Genomic DNA, 20,425 nt, shown 5'->3' with positions numbered 1-20,425 from the left:
CCCTCATCACCTCTTCAGAGACGCCGCCTCCAAAAGCAGTGACGCTTGAGGTCTGGGGGTCAGGGCTGCAAGATTTGAATTTGGGGTCACAGTTCTGCCCCAAACAGGCTGGCTGGTGCCGGAAACCCAGAGCAGAAGGGGATCAGTGAAAGCCGGCCAGGAGGGGCAGCTGGGGGAGGGGTGCCAGAGGGGCCTGGGTCAGTGCTCAGGACACACTGGCCAGTGAGCAGGGCCTCAGAGGGCGCTGGGGACACTGTGCTCAGCCTGGGCTGCACGGAGGTGATGGCTGTGCCACAGGAAAAGCGGAAGGGGCCCAGGGCTCCAGAGAGGGACCAGGAAGGGTGGCCGCCTGCATGCGATGAGGCCTCTGTGTCCACCAGCCGGCCTGGATGCAGGATGCAGTCAGGACTCCATCCTCACAGACACCGGGGACCGAGGAGACTGGACCCTCCCCAAGGGCGGAGGAGGATCCTGCTCAGGGACAACTCCAAGAAGGGGGCCAGGGCCTGGGAGGGTGCTGGCCGTGCTGGGCTCTCTCCGGAGGGCATTTTCAGGGAGCTGAGTCATCATGGGGGCATGCTAGTGTTTGCCCAAGACTTTCGGGGGGAAGGGAGTGTTGTGCCCAGAGTCCGAGTCCCCAAAACTGAGAGAATAAGACGTCCACAGCAATGCAAAAGCATGAAGGGGTTTATTGCTGGCTAGGGCTCAAGTCTCATCCAGCATAGTGGAGTCTTGACGAGAGCCCCGAGCTCTGAATCACATCTACCTTTATACAGACGGTTCTTTGTTCTTGTAACCGCAGAGCTGATTGGTTAAACCGCACGTGTGTGCGGGCCTTTTAACCTCGAATCCCTATCCGGATTGGCTCAGGTCTGGCGCGGGTGGGGTCTACGGGGATTTTTTCTGATTGGTCGAGCTACACTGCCTGCGGGAGTTCCGGGTGCCTCAGCTTTCCTAGAGACTAAGCCTCAGGCCTCGCCTGCCCCTTAGAGCCTGTCCTGGCTCCAGTTTGGTCCTGACATTCCCCCCGTCTTCAGCTACATAGAGGAATCTTCCTCTTTATTTTGGGGCAGGGCCTGATACTGTTGCCTCAGTACCATCAGTTGGACGGTATTGACGCAGTCTTTTACAAAGGCAACAAGCTTATTTATTATGCATGGACCAAAAGTAAGTATTAATAGTAGCACTATTAGAGGGCCCACCAGGGTGGAAATTAGTGTTGTTAACCACAGGGACTGTTGGAACCAGGACTCAAATCAATTTTGAGACATTTTTCCTTTTTTTTTTTTTTTCTCTTTTGATTTAGCCCTTCTCTTATCTTGGCCAGGGACTCCCTGATTACCCCTGAGTGATTCACATAAAAACAACGTTCTTCCCCTAACACAGCACATAGGCCCCTGAGAGACCTCATACTCAAGATACTTTCTGGGAATTGGGGTGGAGGTCTCTTTCTTCTGTAACTTCTTCCTGCTGCGCATGGGCGCAGGCCTGCCTAGCAGAGCAGAAGTCTCTCTACCTGATCTAAGTTGGGGTTTTCCACATCTGAAACCAGCTTTTACCCTTGTAGTTGCAGCAATTTAGTTGGCCCCGCTCAGAGATGAAGTAGACAAGGGCCAAACAGGAGACCTAACAGGATGGTCATCTCTGGTCCCCAGAAACAGAAGGCAGCATTTGGGGTGAGGGTTGCAGGGTTTGTGACCCCTTCTGATTGGTTGGTGGTGAGGCAACAGAGCTGTGCTCCAGGAATCTTGTGTTCAGTCTGAAGTCGCCATCTTCCACCTGGGTGGGGGCTCAAAGACACTGCTACGCATGTTTCTCTGAGTAGGAGCCGGGACTCCGTCTGGAGGCTGCACCAGCCTGTGATGGTTTCTGTTTTCGTATCCCCGCCCTTCCCTGAGTAGCGATTGTTTGAATCCAAGCTTTGGAATTCAGGGAAGGCCAAGGAGGCTGAACAAAGTCTATATCCTACAGATAAGAAATGGAGAACACAGAACAGATCTGCACTCCAGAGCCCCACAGAGTCCCGCTCAGTTTGAATTTTAGGGAACTAGGCAACAATGACTATGATAACTTCCTGTCCAAATGGGGCACAGGACTGCCCCAGCTTGGAGCAATACAAGCTCTAATCTGGAAGTACACCCATAGCATCACCTAGTTATTTCCCAGGATATCTGAACCATAGCTACTCTATTTTGACTTTTAATTGTAAACTATTTTTTAATAGCCAAAGCAGATTTCACCGTTAATGACGTCAGTGTTTCTCTAGATATGAGAAGATGCAAGAATTGGGACTCATAAAATCTTCTCCTGAAAAGATCTAACTATCTGAAGGCCTGTTCTGCCAGTTTTCCCAGAGCACAGAGTGCCTCATTCCTGATTTTCACCCTGAACTCCTTTCAGGGGCGTGAAAGTCAGCAGTTGCAGCGGCCGTGATTTAATCTTTGTGGATGCAGATGGCGAGTGTCAGTCTTCAGTTGGCAGAGCCCCTTTTTGCTCATAAACTTGACCATGATTATGAGGGGGCACTTCATGACCATTTTATCCCATGGTGCTGAGAATGTCCATTCTCAGGTTTGGCAAAGATTCTGTTGACAGGCCACTCAATGTGCTGTTACTGGATTAGGCCATAAAACAGTATCTAAAATTCTCTGGACCACCTGTCTTATTAGCTTCTTGGTCCAGGAAAATATTCCCTCTTGTTGCTTCTTGCCATATGTAGAGTTACACTGTTACCATCACCGATCTCTTATGGGGCTGCATATCATTCTATTAGAGGCCTCATGCACACATTTGACAGTGTAAGAAACAGCAATTTTGTAAGACAGGGGAAATACAAATAACATAGCCAGCAGTATTAGTAAAGTCACAAGTAAGACTTATGTTCAGAACTTCCATTAGATGTAGCCCAGTATATCTTCAGGTCATCTGACTTAGTCTGCCCTGTAGAATCTTTATCTTCCAGGGAAATTATATATTGGCACCATCTATAAGGTACATAGTCCAGTTTTTTAGTGTTACTAGACTGATCATCTTTAGTATGATTTACTTATTTATGTATCTTTTTTAACAGAGGAGACTTTAAACCTAAATTATTGTAGCCTGGTATTATCTATATAAATCCATCCCATAATTATGGGAGATTTTTTTCTTCTTTGTGGAAACTTTTCTTGTTCTGATTGAGCTTGGGTAGTAGCAAAAAGCTCAAATTTATAGCCAGAGTCAGAGCAGGCATTATTAATTGGCCCGGTGAGGGGATCTCATCTAGTAATACCATAGTGACCTGAATATGACTATAATTTTTAGGTAAATTTTCTCAGGGCCAACCAGTTAGAGTCTGGTAGTAATTTACCGAGGGAACCCAGAACTAGACAGAGGTAATTGGCCACAAACCCAACAACTGGATTGGTTTTTAAAAGTAGTATAGGATCAGGCCTATGATAGAAAAGCATCTGACTTATATGCAAAGGTCTAAGCAGTCAAGGAAACATAAATGATCATACGAATCAGTCCCGAATCTCGGGGAAACTGTCTCCCTCTGACGTCGTCGTCTTCTCATCCTGGTGTCGTGTAGTTTCTCCTGGTAAAAAAGTCCTTCCATCCAGGTTGGAGACAGTCCCTTAAATTATGTCTTTTCCCAGTCCTGGTTGCAGGTCATGAGGCATCTGATCTTCATCCAAAGATAGATTACTGAGATAAGCTTCAGAAACAAACTTAGGGTGTTCTTCAAGAATTCAATTAAATTTTACATCAATATCACATAACAGCAAAGAACTGTCTAAGAGATGAGTCTTACTAGATGCAGACCTCCATTAACAAACTGGGATTTAACGTTTTGAAATATCTTTTTCTCCTTATAGTTACCCTTATTTTTATTAAATATAACCAAATTAAGGCTAGTTTATTTGCAAAATAGGTCTGTTCTCACTGATTTTGGTCTGATGATTTTTATAACCATAATCGATTATAGGCTTTTTATTTTGCTGAAACATTTATAGAGTCTCAGACTGAACTTTTAAAATAAAACAGGGCTGGGAAACTCACACCAAAGGCTTATCATAGATTCTGCCTAACAAATCTAGGTGAATTTTTCCCTTTTTAAGGTCTCAAAAATTTCTTGAGATTTTTGTATCCATGAGATAACCTTCCTAACTCATTTGATGAACTTACTGGAAACCTAAGAACTTCCAATTTTTAGAGGAGTCAGAAAATATAATTGTTTTGTTTATAATGTTTAATTTTACCAAAGTATTGTCATAATTAGTTTGAGAGGAAGATTTTCCCTACTTCCTGAAAACATAAGATTTAAACCCATAATTTTTCAGATAGAAACCATAAAAGTTATAAGCATATTTACTGGTTCATTCAGTCCTCTTGCTAACTTTTGTGAAGTCATCAGGTTTTTCATTAAAATACCAGGACATATCAGAATGTTAAAAACTCCATATAATTTCTAGGATATCTGTATTAGTTAATTTACCATACATTATAACATGAGTGGATTTATTACTCATTTGATAATCTTTTCCATGTAATTTAACCAACCAAATAAACACAGTTTAATATCTCTCCTTGGGATGTTCCAGGGGCCCTCTGAAGCACCCCAAAGTTAGCTAGAGATATAAAAGCTCATATCTCATTTACATTTTTAGAAGTTTCTTCACTTGAGGTAATTTCCTTGTTGACAAACTTGTAACAGATATAATATTTAACTTATATTAATCCTAGGTACAATGAAAATATTCTACTGAACGTTAATTATTTTAAGACATGTCTGTATTAGATAGGTCAACAAACAAACATTAATATCAGGTATTTAACACTGAATATTTCCCAGTTCACATGAACCTGGAATTTGTTGTTTAATTTAGAATTACTTGATTTGTAAGTGCTTACCCCCTTTTTTTAAGCCAAATAAATAGAGCTCATGTACATATTAACCACAAAAATATTACCAAGACATATTTAGACAGACACAGTGCAAGATCTGGCTTTAAGTCTTTTATTTTTCTCTTTTTCCTCAGTGTCAGGAGTTAGAGATGGTCTAGATAAGTGTTCCTGAGAGCCCTGGTCTCAAGGCACAGGGAAAGAAAATCAAGTTCTAACAAAATGGCGGCAGTCTAAACCACATGGTGGCCAGACAAAGCAAAATTTCCTTCTCCAGGGGATCTTCTCGACCCAGGGATCGAACCCAGGTCTCCCATATTGTAGACAGATGCTTTAACCTCGACTCCACCACAGAAGCTCTTAAATACAAAAATATAGTCTCTCAGGAAACCTCCTATAGAGACACAGAACTTCAGATCTAAGCACTAACATCAAAGATTTCAAGGGAGGAAAGGAAGCCAGGTGGAAAGAAGAAGGGGGAGGAGGCAGGAGAGGGGGGCAAAGGGGGTGGCCTTACAGACGTCTCCTGCCACCTACTGATGCCCAGGCGTTACGGGACTTTTCCCGGGGCCTCCAGAGAAGGGAGGACCGGAACTCGGCCCTACCAGAAATCAGACCAGAATTCGAGTTCTATGCCAAGAGGAGGTGATCAGTCTCCAATCCTCAGCTCAGGCTGAGGGCCCTTCGACCAGATTCCTGCACCCAGGACCGGGGGAGGGACTAGAAAAACAGGGAAGGATAGGAAGGGTTAAGGAGAGGAGATAGAGAGGGAAGGGGAGAGGGGTCAATAAAGTCTCTTGTTCCTTACCAATCGGGGCACTCTGGCCAGTTGTCCAGGTCAGGAGGAGACCAGGGACAAAAGGGTCCTGGTTGCGGCCACTGGGTCTGGTCCATTGGCAGGCAAGCTGGCCCCTGAGTGCCCCGAGTGGTCAGGATGTCAGTCTCGGCTTTTTCACCAATAACGATAGATTTTGCGCCCTAGATCTGAAATCAGAGAAATGGTCAGTCATAAGGGACAAAGGAGCAGAAGTCGCTTGCCCCATGATTACAGAGAAGAACACAGGAGACAAAATGAACACACAAAGAGCAGAGACAGTGCCGGCACTCACACAGACACGACAGACAGATAACAAATGCACGTCGGCCGAGAACACAGCACTAGGTCTTCCTGGGCCCCCCTGAAACTTCCTTTCCCTCGAGGTAATCTTACCAACAAGGCGTCCACAGAGCCAGCCGCCTCCCCAGCATGATGCTGGGCCTCGGCCTTATGCTGGTCTTAACCAGAGAACAGAGCCAGCCGCCTCCCCAGCATGATGCTGGGCCTCGGCCTTACACTGGTCTTAACCAGAACTAATACCGGTGCTCAGATACCTCTCCTCCTAGTGAGAAATTATTCTTCCCAGTTAAAGGGATCCCAGACGAGACCCCAAATGTTGTGCCCAGAGTCCGAGTCCCCAAAACTGAGAGAGTAAGACGTCCACAGCAATGCAAAAGCATGAAGGGGTTTATTGCTAGCTAGGGCTCAAGTCTCATCCAGCATAGTGGAGTCTTGACGAGAGCCCCGAGCTCTGAATCACATCTACCTTTATACAGACGGTTCTTTGTTCTTGTAACCGCAGAGCTGATTGGTTAAACCGCACGCGTGCGCAGGACTTTTAACCTCGAATCCCTATCCGGATTGGCTCAGGTCTGGCGCGGGCGGGGTCTACGGGGATTTTTTCTGATTGGTCGAGCTACACTGCCTGCGGGAGTTCCGGGTGCCTCAGCTTTCCTAGAGACTAAGCCTCAGGCCTCGCCTGCCCCTTAGAGCCTGTCCCGGCTCCAGTTTGGTCCTAACAGGGAGGTCCTGCCGCTGGACAGCCCAGGCCTGGGCCCAGCAAGACCGGCTCCAGACAGGGAGCTGCCATCACGTCAGCATGACCGCATCGCCCCAAGGCCCTCGGAGGTGCCGATCCAGGCTCCTGTGCGTAGAGGGACAGACAGAGGACTTCACCCATCACTCTGAGGACCAGACGTAAGACCGGGTGCTGGGAGGGGCCAGCAGGATGGCCACGGGGTGGACACCACGGTCCAGGAAACCATCTGGCCCTGGGGGACCCAGCCAGGCAGTGTGAGCCTGGGGTTCCCTCTGTCTGCTGGCTCTTGGGTCTCCCCCACACTCTGCTTCTCCCACACACTAGTCATCTAAGCAAGGTGCTGACCATCCAATCGGCCATCCAGCCTGCCCAGCCCTGGGCCCTGCCCCTCACGTCCATCTCCCAGACCAACAAACGACCTCTAACTGGCCTGTTGTAGCCATGCATTCTGGGAAGCAGACTCACTCAGAAGGACACAAACCCGCCTCCCCAAATTCCCTGAAGCTCGTCTGAACAAAGGGAAAAGAAAGCTACCATCAAAGTTAACCCGTGATTCCTATGCCTTTAGCCTAAGTAGTTAGCAGTGGACAATTATCAATAGGCCTGTGGTCATACCCCAATAAGCATAATAGAATGTATGATTCTATTCAGTTACACAGATAATTAGGGTGTCCTTTTAGGCCATGGAGAGTCTAGGTACGAGCCCTAGGGCTCCTCCTTCTGGGGGCCTAGTATTCCAGCTGGTATGCCGTTTCCATTGATACTGGGCATAGAGCTCCAAGTCCACAGTCCAGCTCAAGATGAAGTCCTGCTTTCAAGATGGAGCCTGCTCTGTTTCCTCCTTCAGGCCCAGCCCTCAGGAAGGCCAGGGTGGTCAAAGGGAGGGCTCTCCACAGGCCTTCTAACTGAACACAGTTCCAGCCTGGCCGTATTCAGTTCCTAAGAGCACCTGTCTGTTCTCGCTTACAAGTTATTCAACATGGGAGGAACCTCTTCTACACTATAAGAAACACTTCTTGGAGGTGCCCATAAGCCAATACTGTGAGAAGCCTGGAGACCACAATTAGAAAAGACTTGCTCAGCAATGAAGACCCAGTGCACTCAAAAATAAATAAATAAGTACATAGTTTTTAAAAGAGGACTGGAAACTTCTTGATTTAGATGGTGTAAGAAACCGTCAGGTGCGTGTCATCTCCTTGGTTCCATCTCATCTCAACAAAAACTTGAACCGACAGACAGTAAACCCTTCAGCGCGTCACAGCTCTCGGGCAGACCGCGTGACGGCTCTCAGACAGCTCCGTGCCACAGTTCAGTTTCAGTTAGAGATAGCAGGAAAATACATCCACGAGGGATGAGGGCATGCCAACCCAAAGACACGAAGAGAAGAGAGAGCCCTGTCCTTTGGCTCCTCTCTTTATAGGTCTTTTCCTCCCCCGGGCCTGCCCTATGCAAACTGGGCTGTTTGCTCTCCGGAGGTCCTGACTCTAGTCCTGGGCCTTCCTTTGTTCCCTTTTCTCGGGCTTTTCCGTTCCTCGTCTTTTCAGTTCCGTTCAGTTCAGTCGCTCAGTCGTGTCTGACTCTGCGACCGCATGAACCGCAGCCATTTTGGACTCCTGTTTCTTATACTAACTACCCAACAAAATGAAGCATGCAGGCTATATGTAACACCACCTGGCCTTTATGTCAGTTGGGGGATGGAGAGAAACGGCCCAAAAGTGGGTCTTGAAGTTATAATACTGTCTTGCTACTGGATCTATGTTGCCACAGTTGGGAAAATGGACTGAGGTTCCCTAGGATCAGGCCATCTGGTCTCTTCACCAGAATCCTGCTCTATGCAGCTCCCTTAATCAGAGGCCTCGGAAGTCAGAGAACCTTCCCAGCATCCTAGATGGTCATCATTTAACCTCACAGGACTCTCCAAAGGGAAAAAGGGAGACCAAGTCTCACCTACTCTACACCCCTAATTCTGCACCCTTCACTGAGCAACCGTTACCAAGTCCAAGCTCGATATTCTCACTGCACAAGCCAATAAATCCAAGAATGACTTTGTTCGGAAAGCTGGCGTACTGAGAAGATGTCAGGCTAATGTCTCAAAATAATCGTCTCATAGGGGTGTTGATGCCCGGTTCTTTCACAGAACAAGGGTGTGGAGGTGAGGAAGCAGAGGACATGTCAGTTCAGTCCCTCAGTCGTGTCCAGCTCTTTGCGACCCCAAGGACTGCAGCATGTCAGGCCTCCCTGTCCATCACCAACTCCTGGAGCTTTCTCAAATTCATGTCCATTGAGTCAGTGATGCCATCCAACCATCTCATCCTCTATTGTCCCCTTCTCCTCCTTCCCTCACTCTTTCACAGCATCAGGGTCTTTCCCAATGAGTCAGTTCTTCACATCAGGTGGCCAAAGATGAGAGGGTAACAGGCAGGAAGGCCAGGAGTCTCCAAACGGAGGGAATAGGCTGCAAGTGTCAGACATTTTTATCTCTGTCTTAAGTGGCAGGAAGAAAGAAACCAGTGTGATGTTTTTTCCCTTTCTCTATACAAAGTTAAATAGAGGTTTCTTTTAAAATTCTGTGTTGCCTTAATGACGCCTGGTTCCACCTGAACTTGACTTTGCTCAAGCCTTGAGCTGACCAGGGCATTTTCTTATGGAAACGTTTGCTTCAGCTATTTTGAACGTGCGGTGTATTTACCCCAGACTCTGTCTCCAAGGCTGTTCCACCTAAAGGCTCAGAACTGACTTGACAAACCAGCACATTATATTCACACATTGTTCTCCTAATCTACATTAATGAAACTAATTGTTTGTATGGAAATCTTCAAGATTCACGTCGATCGTTTTATGGCCTGGGCTGGCTCCCCTGGTGTCAAGGTCATCTCAGAATGCATGTTGTGGGTGAGGGGCCTGCTGCCACTCTCTGAGTTTTGAGACATTTCCTTTCTTTAATTAGCAGACTGCCGCATCACGGACTCGATGGACGTGAGTCTGAGTGGACTCCGGGAGTTGGTGATGGACAGGGAGGCCTGGCGTGCTGCGATTCATGGGGTCGCAAAGAGTCGGGCACGACTGAGCGACTGAACTGAACTGAACTGAACAGAACGGAGCAGCTAAATAACACCCAGCTAAAGACTAGTGGGGGAGGGGCACTCTTTCTGCCCCCTTCTGGTGTCTATGTCAGAAGCTGTCTCTATCTCTTTTATACATTAATAAAACTTTATTACACAAAAGCTCTGAGTAATCAAGTCTCGTCTCTGGCCCTGGGTTGAATTCTTCTCCTCTGGAGGTCAAGAATCCCAGCGTCTTTTGCGGTTCAGAAACAACCTTTCAAAGTATTGGAGCTTCAGCTTCAGCATCAATTTTTCCAATGAATATTCAGGACTGATTTCCTTTAGGATTGACTGGTTTGATCTCCTTGCAGTCCCGGGGACTCTCAAGAGTCCTCCAACACCACAGTTCAAAAACATCGATTCTTCGGTGCTCAGCTTTCTTTATGGTCCAACTCTCACATCCATACATGACTACTGGAAAAGCAGTTTTGACTACATGGACTTCTATTAGCAAAATAATATCTCTGCTTTTTTAATACACTGTCTAGGTTTGTCATAGCTTTTTTTCCAAGGAGAAGGTGTCTTTTAATTTCATGGCTGCAGTCACCATCTGCAGTGATTTTGGAGCCCAAGAAAATAAAGTCTGTCACTGCTTCCATTGTTTCCCCATCTATTTGCACAGTAAAAAGATCACAAATATCTCCTAGAATGGCCAGCCTCAGGGAGGGGGTCCGTTATTTCCTTCCTTCCTATACCACCCAGAGGTGGACAGGTCAGGACATCCCCCTGACCACAGGCACTTTGGTTTAACACTCAGGCAGTGGGGTGGGGTTCCCCATGCTGTTTTAAGTCACTTCAGTCATGACTAATTCTTTGTGACTGTTCAGGTAGTTAGAACAGGGAAAAGGGGTCCAAAATGGCAGCGGCTAAAAAACACGGGAAAAGCCCATGAAAACAGAACAAAGGAAGGTCCGAGGACTGGAGTGAGGACCTCAGGTGGAGCAAACGGCGCTCGCGGCTAGCCCAGTTTACAAAGAGCAGGCCCAGCGGGAGGAAAAGCACGTAAAACAAGGAGCCCAAGGGCCGGGGCCTCGCCCCTGTGCTCGTGCGTGCTCTCTCTCCCTCTCCCTCCCTCTCTCTCTCCTACTTGCATCTTTTGGGTCAGCATGCAAATCCCATGGACAGAGGAGCTTGGTAGGCTGCAGTCCATGGGGTCACACAGAGTCTGACACGACTGAGCGACTTCACTTTCCCTTTTCACTTTCATACATTGGAGAAGGAAATGGCAACCCACTCCAGTGTTCTTGCCTGGAGAATCCCAGGGATGAGGGAGCCTGGTCGGCTGCCGTCTATGGGGTCACACAGAGTAGGACACGACTGAAGCGACTTAGCAGCAGCAGCCCTTGCGCCTTGAGGATGTATTGTCCCTTTATTTTCTGAATAAAACTGAGCAGTAACACGGATCTGTCAGAGAGCTTAGAGCTACAGCGTGGTCTGTCTGAGAGCTGCGACACGCCGAGGGCTTTAACATCCATCACTTCAGATTTTTGTTGTGATGAGACGAAACCAAGGAAGTTACACACTCCCTTGACATGACCCTATGGACTCTAGCCTCCTTTGTCCATGGGATTCTCCAGGCAAGAATACTGGAGTGGATTGCAATGTCCTCCTCCAGAGGATCTTCCTGACCTAGGGATGAAACCCAAGTCTCTTACACCTCCTGCACTGGCAGAGGTATTCCTTACCACTAGCACCATCTGGGAAACCCGGGGTTCCCTAATGCAGACCATTATGTGTGGACAGTATCATTTTAGTGAACAGAAGCAACAGGAAGCAAAAGTCAAAGAAACAGATCCAGCCTAGAGTCAGTTCTTCCCTGTAACACAATCCCAAAGCCCACCTCCCCATGACCCTCTGTACCTGCCCTTTCCCCAGGATGAAAAAGGAGGACTCACTAGGCTAACACATACTGGGACTTCCTATCACGCAGCCTCGGGGAGAATGTGCCCTCTGGGGATGTGGCAGATGGCAAAGGTACAGAGGACACAAGCTCTTCTCCCTCACCATTTAGCCCTATACAGACAAACTCTGGGCCAAATGTCTGAAGACTCTAGTAGGTTCACTGAAGTATTTCAAGTCTGATTGAACAGAAAGGATGTCCAAATAGTACTATCTACTTATCTACCCAAGAGGAGGAGCAAAGGATTTGGACAGCAGCCCAATGGCGCACTGACCAGCTCACCAGGGACGATCCCAAAATTTATAACAGTGGTGAGAGTACAATCCCAAATTTGGAGCCCACTTGAGATATAATTCCTGGGGGTGGGGGAGGGAGGAAAAAGAGCAGGAACCACTGGTCCATGCCAATCAAAGGGACAAGAAAGTGCATTAGAAGGCCAGTCAACTGGGAAAAGGTCAAGGAAGTGACCCAAGAGAAAGAAAAAAGATGGCTCTTAAACCTACAAACTCCTATGCCCCAGCAGCTAGAGGCGACCTTTAGGGTATTTAATAATTGAGATCAGACTGAGGAGGAGGAAAAAACTGTCGTGAGTAGAGGCAGGCTAGAGCTCAAGCTGAATTGATAGCCTGGCCACAGCCATGCCCTGCGACCCAGGAAGACCCAAAGGACAGAAGAAGTCTCAGCCACCCATTCAGAGGTAAAAGCAACAGGAAGAAATGCTTCCAGTGCAAGTCAACCAGCCACTGGGCTCATGAGCACCAGAAGAGGCGACCTGGGCCATCAGTTCAGCTCAGCTCAGTCGCTCAGTCATCCGACGCTTCGCAACCCCATGGACCACAGCACGCCAGGCCTCCCTGTCCATCACCAACTCCCAGAGTTTAGTCAAACTCATCTCCAGTGAGTCGGTGATGCCATCCAACCATCTCATCCTCTGTCGTCCCCTTCTCCTTCTGCCCTCAATCTTTCCCAGCATCAGGGTCTTTTCAAATGAGTCGACTCTTCGCATCAGGTGGCCAAAGTATTGGAGTTTCAGCTTCAACATCAGTCCTTCTAATGAACACCCAGGACTGATCTCCTTTAGGATGGACTGGTTGGGTCTCCTTGCAGTCCAAGGGACTCTCAAGAGTCTTCTCCAACACCACAATTCAAAAGCACCAATTCTTTGGCGCTCAGCCTTCTTCAGTCCAACTCTCACATCCATACATGACCACAGGAAAAACCATAGCCTTGACTAGACAGACCTTTGTTGACAAAGTAATGTCTCTGCTTTTTAATATGCTGTCTAAGTTGCTCATAACTTTCCTTCCAAGTAGCAAGCATCTTTTAATTTCATGGCTGCAGTCACCATCTGCAGAGATTTTGGAGCCCAAAAAAATAAAGTCAGCCACAGTTTCCACTGTTTCCCCATCTATTTGCCATGAAGTGATGGGACCGGATGCCATGAACTTAGTTTTGTAAATGTTGAGCTTTAAGCCAACTTTTTCACTCTCCTCTTTCACTTTCATCAAGAGGCTCTTTAGTTCTTCTTCACTTTCTGCCATAAGGATGGTGTCATCTGCATATCTGAGGTTATTGATACTTCTCCTGGCAATCTTGATTCCAGCTTGTATTCCTTCTAGTCCAGCATTTCTCATGATGTACTCTGCATATAAGGTAAATAAGCAGGGTGACAATATACAGCCTTGATGTACTCCTTTTCCTATTTGGAACCAGTCTGTTGTTCCATGTCCAGTTCTAACTCTTTCTTCCTGACCTGCATATAGGTTTCTCAGAAGGCAGGTCAGGTAGTCTGGTATTCTCATCTCTTTTAGAATTTTCCACAGTTTGTTGTTATCCACACAGTCAAAGGCTTTGGCATAGTCAATAAAGCAGAAATAGATATTTTTCTGGAACTCTCTTGCTTTTTCCATGATCCAGCAGATGTTAGCAATTTGATCTCTGGTTCCTCTGCCTTTTCTAAAACCAGCTTGAACATCTGGAAGTTCACGGTTCACTGTAGTACTGAAGCTTGGATTGGAGAATTTTGAGCATTACTTTACTAGTGTGTGAGATGAGTGCAACTGTGCAGTAGTTTGAGCATTCTTTGGCATTGCCTTTCTTTGGGATTGGGGTGAAAACTGACCTTTTCCAGTGTTGTGGCCACTGCTGAGTTTTCCAAATTTGCTGGCATCTTGAGTGCAGCACTTTCACAGCATCATCTTTTAGGGGTTGAAATAGCTCAACTGGAATTCCATCACCTCCACTAGCTTTGTTCATCGTGATGCTTCCTAAGGCCCACTTGACTTCTCATTCCAGGGTGTCTGGCTCTAGGTGAGTAATCACACCATCGTGATTATCTGGGTCGTGAAGATCTTTTTTGTACAGGTCTTCTGTGTGTTCTTGCCTAGGACATGCACAGTCTGAAAACAGACAGGTCACTGGACATGGAACTCTCTTTGACCCCAGGAGGAGGGGGATCCCTCTGCTGAGATGGCCATGCTGGATGGCTGAGGGGTGCTGTGGTTTAAGCCCAAAAGACATCTCCATCAAGGAGCCCCAGGTGTCCCTTGATGTGGCAGGTAATAAGATTGATTTACCAATTGATACACCAAAGAAATTCTCACACTGTTAAGAAAGTTCTAGGACCCACACAGATCCCCAACCTGGAGGTCCAGCACAGGCACTGAGAACCTCCAGGGAATTCTACTTTGGAGCCAGTAAGAGACTGAGCTAGATGTGCCTGTGAGTGTCCACAAGTCTCAGGTGGAGGCATGGGTCAATAGTTTGGCCTCAAGCCAAACAACAGGGAGGGAACTCAGCTTATCAATAGAAAATTGGATTAAAGATTTACTGAGCATGGCTCTGCCCATCAGAACAAGACCCAATTTCCCTCACAGTCAGTATGTTCCAACAGAAAGCTTCCATAAGCCTCTTATCCTTATTTATCAGAGGGCAGACAGAATGAAAACCACAATCACAAAACACTAACCAAACTGATCACAATGGATAACAGCCTGGTCTAATTCAATGAAACTATGAGCCATGCCATGCAGGGCCAACCAAGATGGATGGGTCATGGTGGAGAGTTCTGACTAAACATGGTCCACTGGAGAGGGGAAGAGCAAACCACTTCAGTATTCTTGCCTTGAGAGCCCCGTGAACAGTATGAAAAGGCAAAAAGACAGGACACTGAAAGATGAACTCCCCAGGTCAGCAGGTGCCCAATATCCTCCTGAAGAAGAATGGAGAAAATAACTCCAGAAACAATGAAAAGAGGGAACCAAAGTGAAAACAAGGCCCAGTCGTGGATGCGACTGGTGAAGGACGTAAATTCCGATGCTGTAGAAAGCAATATTGCACAGGAACCTGGAATGTTAAGTCCATGAATCAAGGTAAACTAGAAGCAGTCAAACAGGAGATGGCAAGAGTGAACATCAACATTTCAGGAATCAATGACCTAAAATGGACTAGAATGGGCAAATTTAACTCAGATGACCCTTATATCTACTACTGTGGGCAAGAATCCCTTAGAAGAAATGGAGTAGCCATCACAGTCAAGAAAAAAGTCTGAAATGCAGTACTTGGGTGCAATCTCAAAAATGACAGAATGATCTCTGTTCTTTTCCAAGGCAAGCCATTCAGTATCACAGTAATCCAAGTCTATGCCCCAATCACTAATGCCAAAGAAGCTGAAGTTGAACGGTTCTATGATGGCCTACAAGACCTTCTAGAATTAACACCAAAAGACGATGTCTTTTCATCATAGGGGATTGGAAGGCAAAAGTGGGAAGTCAAGAGATACCCGGAGTAACAGGCAAGTTTGACCTTGGAACACAGAAAGAAGCAGGGCAAAGGCTAACAGTTTTGCCAAGAGAACGCACCAGTCAGAGCAAGCACCCTCTTCCAAAAACAAAACTGACAACTCTACACATGGACCTCACCAGATGGTCAATACCAAAATCAGACTGATTATATTCTTTCCAGCTGAAGATGGAGAAGCTCTATACAGTCAACAAAAACAAGACGGGAAGCTGACTCTGGCTCAGATTGTGCTAACTGCAAAATTCAGACTTAAGTTGAAGAAAGTAGGGAAAACCACTAGACTGTTCAGGTATGACCTAAAGCAAATCCCTTATGATTATACAGTGGAAGTGACAAATAGATTCAAGGGATTCGATCTGATAGAATGCCTTAAGAACTATGGATGAAGGTTCATGACATTGTATAGGAGACAATGATCAAGACCATCCCCAAGAAAAAGAAATGCAAAAACACAAAATGGCTGTCTGAGGAAGCCTTACAAATAGCTGAGAAAAGAAGAGAAGCAAAAGGCAGAGGAGAAAAGAAAAGATATACCCAGCTGAATGCAGAGTTCCAAGGAGAGATTAAGAAAGCCTTCCTCAGTGATCAATGCAAAGAAATAGAGGAAAACAATAGATTGGGAAAGACTAGAAATCTCCTCAAGAAACTTAGAGACATCAAGGGAACATTTCATGCAAAGATGGGCCCAAGGAAAGACAGAAATGGCATGGACCTAACAGAAGCAGAAGAGATTAAGAAGAGGTAGCAAGAATACACAGAACTATACAAAAAAGACCTTCATGATCCAGATAACCACAATGGTATGATCGCTCACCTAGAGCCAGAAATCCTGGAGTCTGAAGTCAAGTGGACCTTAGGAAGCATCACCACGTACAAAGCTGGTGGAGGTGATGGAATCCCAGCCGAGCTAATTTAAGTCTTAAGGTTGATGCTGTCAAAGTGCTGCCCTCAATATGCCTGCAAATTCGGAAGACTCAGCAGTGGACACAGGACTGGAAAAAGTTAGTTTTCATTTCAATCCCAAAGAAAAGCAATGCCAAATAATGTTCAAACTACCACACAATTGCACTCATCTCACACAGTAGCAAATAATTCTCAAAATTCTCCAATCCAAGCTTCAACTGTATGTGAACCGAGAACTTCCAGATGTTCAAGCTGAATTTAGAAAAGGCAAAAGAACCAGAGATCAAATTGCCAACATCTGTTGGATCATCAAAAAAGCAAGTGAGTTCCAGAAAAACTTTTATTTCTGCCTTATTGACTATGCCAAAGCCCTTGACTGTATAAATCACAACAAACTGTGGAAAATTCTTAAAGATCAGAATACCAGTCCACTTTACCTGCCTCCTAAGAAATCTGTGTGCAGGTCAAGAAGCAACAGTTAGAACTGGACATGAAACAAAGGACTTTCTCCGTATTGGGAAAGGAGAATAATAAGAGCGCATGTTGTCACCCTGCTTATTTAACTTCTGTGCAGAGCACATCATGCGAAATGCCTGGATGGATGAAGCATGAGCTGGAATCAAGATTGCCGGGAGAAATATCAATAACCTCAGATATGCAGATGACACCACCCTTATGGCAGAAAGCGAAGAGGAAAGAAAGAGCCTCTTGATGAAAGTGAGAGAGGAGAGTGAAAAAGCTGGCTTAAAACTCAACATTCATAAAACAAAGATCATGGCATCCAGTCCCATCACTCCATGGCAAACAGATGAGGAAACAATGGAAACAGTGTCAGGCTTTATTTTCTTGGGCTCCAGGATCACTGCAGATGGTGACTGCAGCCGTGAAATTAGAAGATGGTTGGTCCTTGGAAGAAAAGCCGCATGAAACCCAGACAGCACATTAGAAAGCAGAGCCATGGCTTTGCCAACAGAGGTCCACACAGCAAAAACTGTGGTTTTCCAGTGGTCATGTATGGATGTGAGAGTTGGACCATAAAGAAAGCTGAGCATTGAAGAATTGATGCTTCTGAACTGTGGTGTTGGAGAAAACTCTGGAGAGTCCCTTGGACTGCAAGATCAAACCAATCAGTCCTAAAGGAAACCAGTCCTGAATATTCATTGGAAAGAATGATGCTTATGCTGAAGCTCCAATACTTTAGCCACCTGATGTGAAGAACTGACTCCTTGGAAAAGACCCTGATGCTTGGAAAGGTGGGAGGAGTAAAGACCCTGATTCAAGGCAGGAGAAGGAGACAACAGAGGATGAGACGGCTGGATGGCATCACCAACTCAAAGGACATGAATCTGAACAAACTCTGGGAGTTGGTGATGGACAGGGAAGCCTGGCTTGCTGCAGTCCATGAAATCACAAAGAGTCGGACATAAGTGAGTGACTGAACTGAACTGAAGGCCTATAACATTCTTAATATACAATGTGTGTATTAGCAGGTTAACGTGTTTTCTGTCTATAGAAAGCTTCTCTATAGGAAATGTGATGTGATTTCCTATAGAGAAATTAGGGATGTGATGGGGTCTGCAAGGCTGGGAAAGCTGGATGGCTGACAAGGTATGGATCGCAGAGTGAAGGTCGGGCCATGTCCTGTCCAGCTTTCTCTGGTTGGTCCTCAGTGGGAAGTGATGACAAAATCCAGGAAGCCATGGGGTCTTAAGGAGACTGGGCCGTGGGAGGGAGCACAGAGTGGTGGCAGGGTTTCCTGGGCTGTCGACAGAGACAGAGGTCTGACAACGTGCAGGTCTGCGGTGGAAGGAAAGGACTGCGTCCCAGTCTGGCTCCGGTGGCGGTGCTGGATGTTCTGGGCTGGTGGCTGCCTACATAGGTCATTGTTCTGAGACTGTTAATGGTCTGGCCTTGGCTCCAGCGTCTTACGAAGAGGAATGTTCATGAGGCCCCCTGGGATTTAACCTGGGCAAGTTGGCCCCTCCACCTCCTGCACAGATCTCTGGGCATCCCCCCTTCCACTGGCCAGGAAGAGATCTCCAGTGAGTGTTGACCTGTGAGGGTGGAGCAGACCAGGCTGTGGCCTTGGCCTGGTATGAGGCTCTCTCCTGGTCTCGTGTTCCATGTGAACCAGACCCTTGGTGTCTCTGGACAACCTCAGAGTTGCCCAACCCTGGGTGTTTTACCCTCGATCCCTGCAGGCTGCAGAGTTGTGTCAGCATCCATGGGATGTGCTCTCCCAGCATGGACGGCGGCTGTGAGCAGGGTCTTCACTGAAAGTGGACTCTCCTGTCAACACGGTCTGGGCACTGTGTACTGGGCACGAGGCCACCCTGCCCTGATGTATGGTCTACACGCTCAACCACCCTCAGGAGGCCCAGAAGGCTCCTGCCCCCAGTTTCCTCCTTAGGTTCCTTTTCTAATTATTGATCATTTTCCTCCTGCTGGTGGCCACCCCATTCTCCTTCCTGTGAAGCCCCCCTGGTCACATGTGTTTCTGCTCATTGGGTGCAGAGTGCTCTTTGTATCTGAAGGAACCCTGCCCTTGGGCACGTGTGTCCATCTCTCTGCCCTGTTTCCGTGGGGCTCCAGATGCCCTCACTTGCTCTCCAGGCCATCTAGGCTGGCTGGTGGGACAGGGCCTAAAGACTGGCTGCTTTTGCCTGAGCTCAGCGGGTGGATGGGTTGGGTGGCGACTAGGCCCACCTTGATTCTGTGTAGCTGTATTTCTGTGGCCTCAGCACCAAGTGACTGACCCCTTAGGGTATGCCCATTGGGAGTGAGACTGTTGTTTGACCTTGTTGTTTGACCTTCGTGTAGGGAGGGGCAGTGAGTCTGAGCTGGAGGCCAGCAGAGCAGATGTGGTGGAATCTGAGCTTGGGTTTCTGTGGGCATCAAAGTATTTGAAGCAGGACAAACTGTCCTGCTTTGTCCACTTGCTTGAACTCAAGTGTCCTGGCTGGACACTTGGGTCCTCGGGGCCAGGTTCACTCCTCTGCCCCCTTCCCTCTGTCCTTTGTCCACATCCTCTGGTGGGGGCACCACTCACTTCCAAGGGACCACAAGCACCTAGCCCAGAGTTCATTCATGGGATTTTATTTTAAGGGAACTTTACTAGAAAGAGTCAGGAGAGAGAGGTCACACTGATTCCACTGGTGGGGCCATCTGTCTCCTACCTCAAATGCCCCCTAAGATACCTGGACCCCAAGGCATCTAATTAGGGGGATGAGGGTAATGGTCCTTCTGTGGCTCCTTCAGGCTGGCACTGGACTCCTGGGCTCTGCCTACCTCGGGCCATGAACTCTGCCTGGTGAGTCCTGCTGCCGCCTGGTTGGAATCTGCGGCAGGGAGTGGGTGGGACCCTGCACCACCATCATCGGGACATGGATGACTGTGATCTGGAGGAGGCAGGTCTTTCTACGAGAATGAGTAGATGTGGGCCAAAGGGGAGAGGAAGAGAGATAGAGGTCAAAGACCCTGCAAGGAGTAGGATCCAGGAGAACCTGGACCCGCTGAGAGCCATCTCCGTGAGGTGATGCCTTAGATGAGAAGCCCTGAGTATCTTTATGGACTTGACCTGTCCCGTTTACCCCAAACCAGCATCGCTCATTTAACATGGTGGCAATTCACCCCAGGCAGAAGCTGGCACGTGGAGGGCCATCCCAGGGGTCCCTGTACACAGGCCACAGGGGAATGGCAGGCATGGGTCTGGCTCCCTCTTCTGATTAGCCTCAGTTGGGGCCAAATAAGGGGTTATCCAGGGTCTCCTAACAACACGATGGCCCCAGTAAAGCCCAGAAGTCCTCTCCCCAACGTGGGGTGAGACCTTCAGGGACGATCAGAAAGGCATGTGGGTCAAACACCATCAGACCAGCATGAGAGAGCCCCAGTACCAGGTGTGAAGCGTCCCCCAGACCCTAGTAACTGTGCAGCACGTAGAGGGGAGAGGCGCAGTGGGGAGACCGGGACCGAGAAAG

General features: G+C 47.4%; 1 gene segment (V, D, J or C); it reads left to right on the top strand.

Annotated features, from left to right (window-relative positions):
- LOC138423846 (immunoglobulin gamma-1 heavy chain-like) overlaps positions 1 to 20,425 on the top strand; it is a 161,797-nt gene that overhangs the window by 131,422 nt on the left and 9,950 nt on the right.

This window comes from Ovis canadensis, chromosome 18, assembly GCF_042477335.2.
Source record: "Ovis canadensis isolate MfBH-ARS-UI-01 breed Bighorn chromosome 18, ARS-UI_OviCan_v2, whole genome shotgun sequence".
NCBI lineage: Eukaryota > Metazoa > Chordata > Mammalia > Artiodactyla > Bovidae > Ovis > Ovis canadensis.
This window is presented reverse-complemented; position numbering and strand designations above follow the sequence as displayed.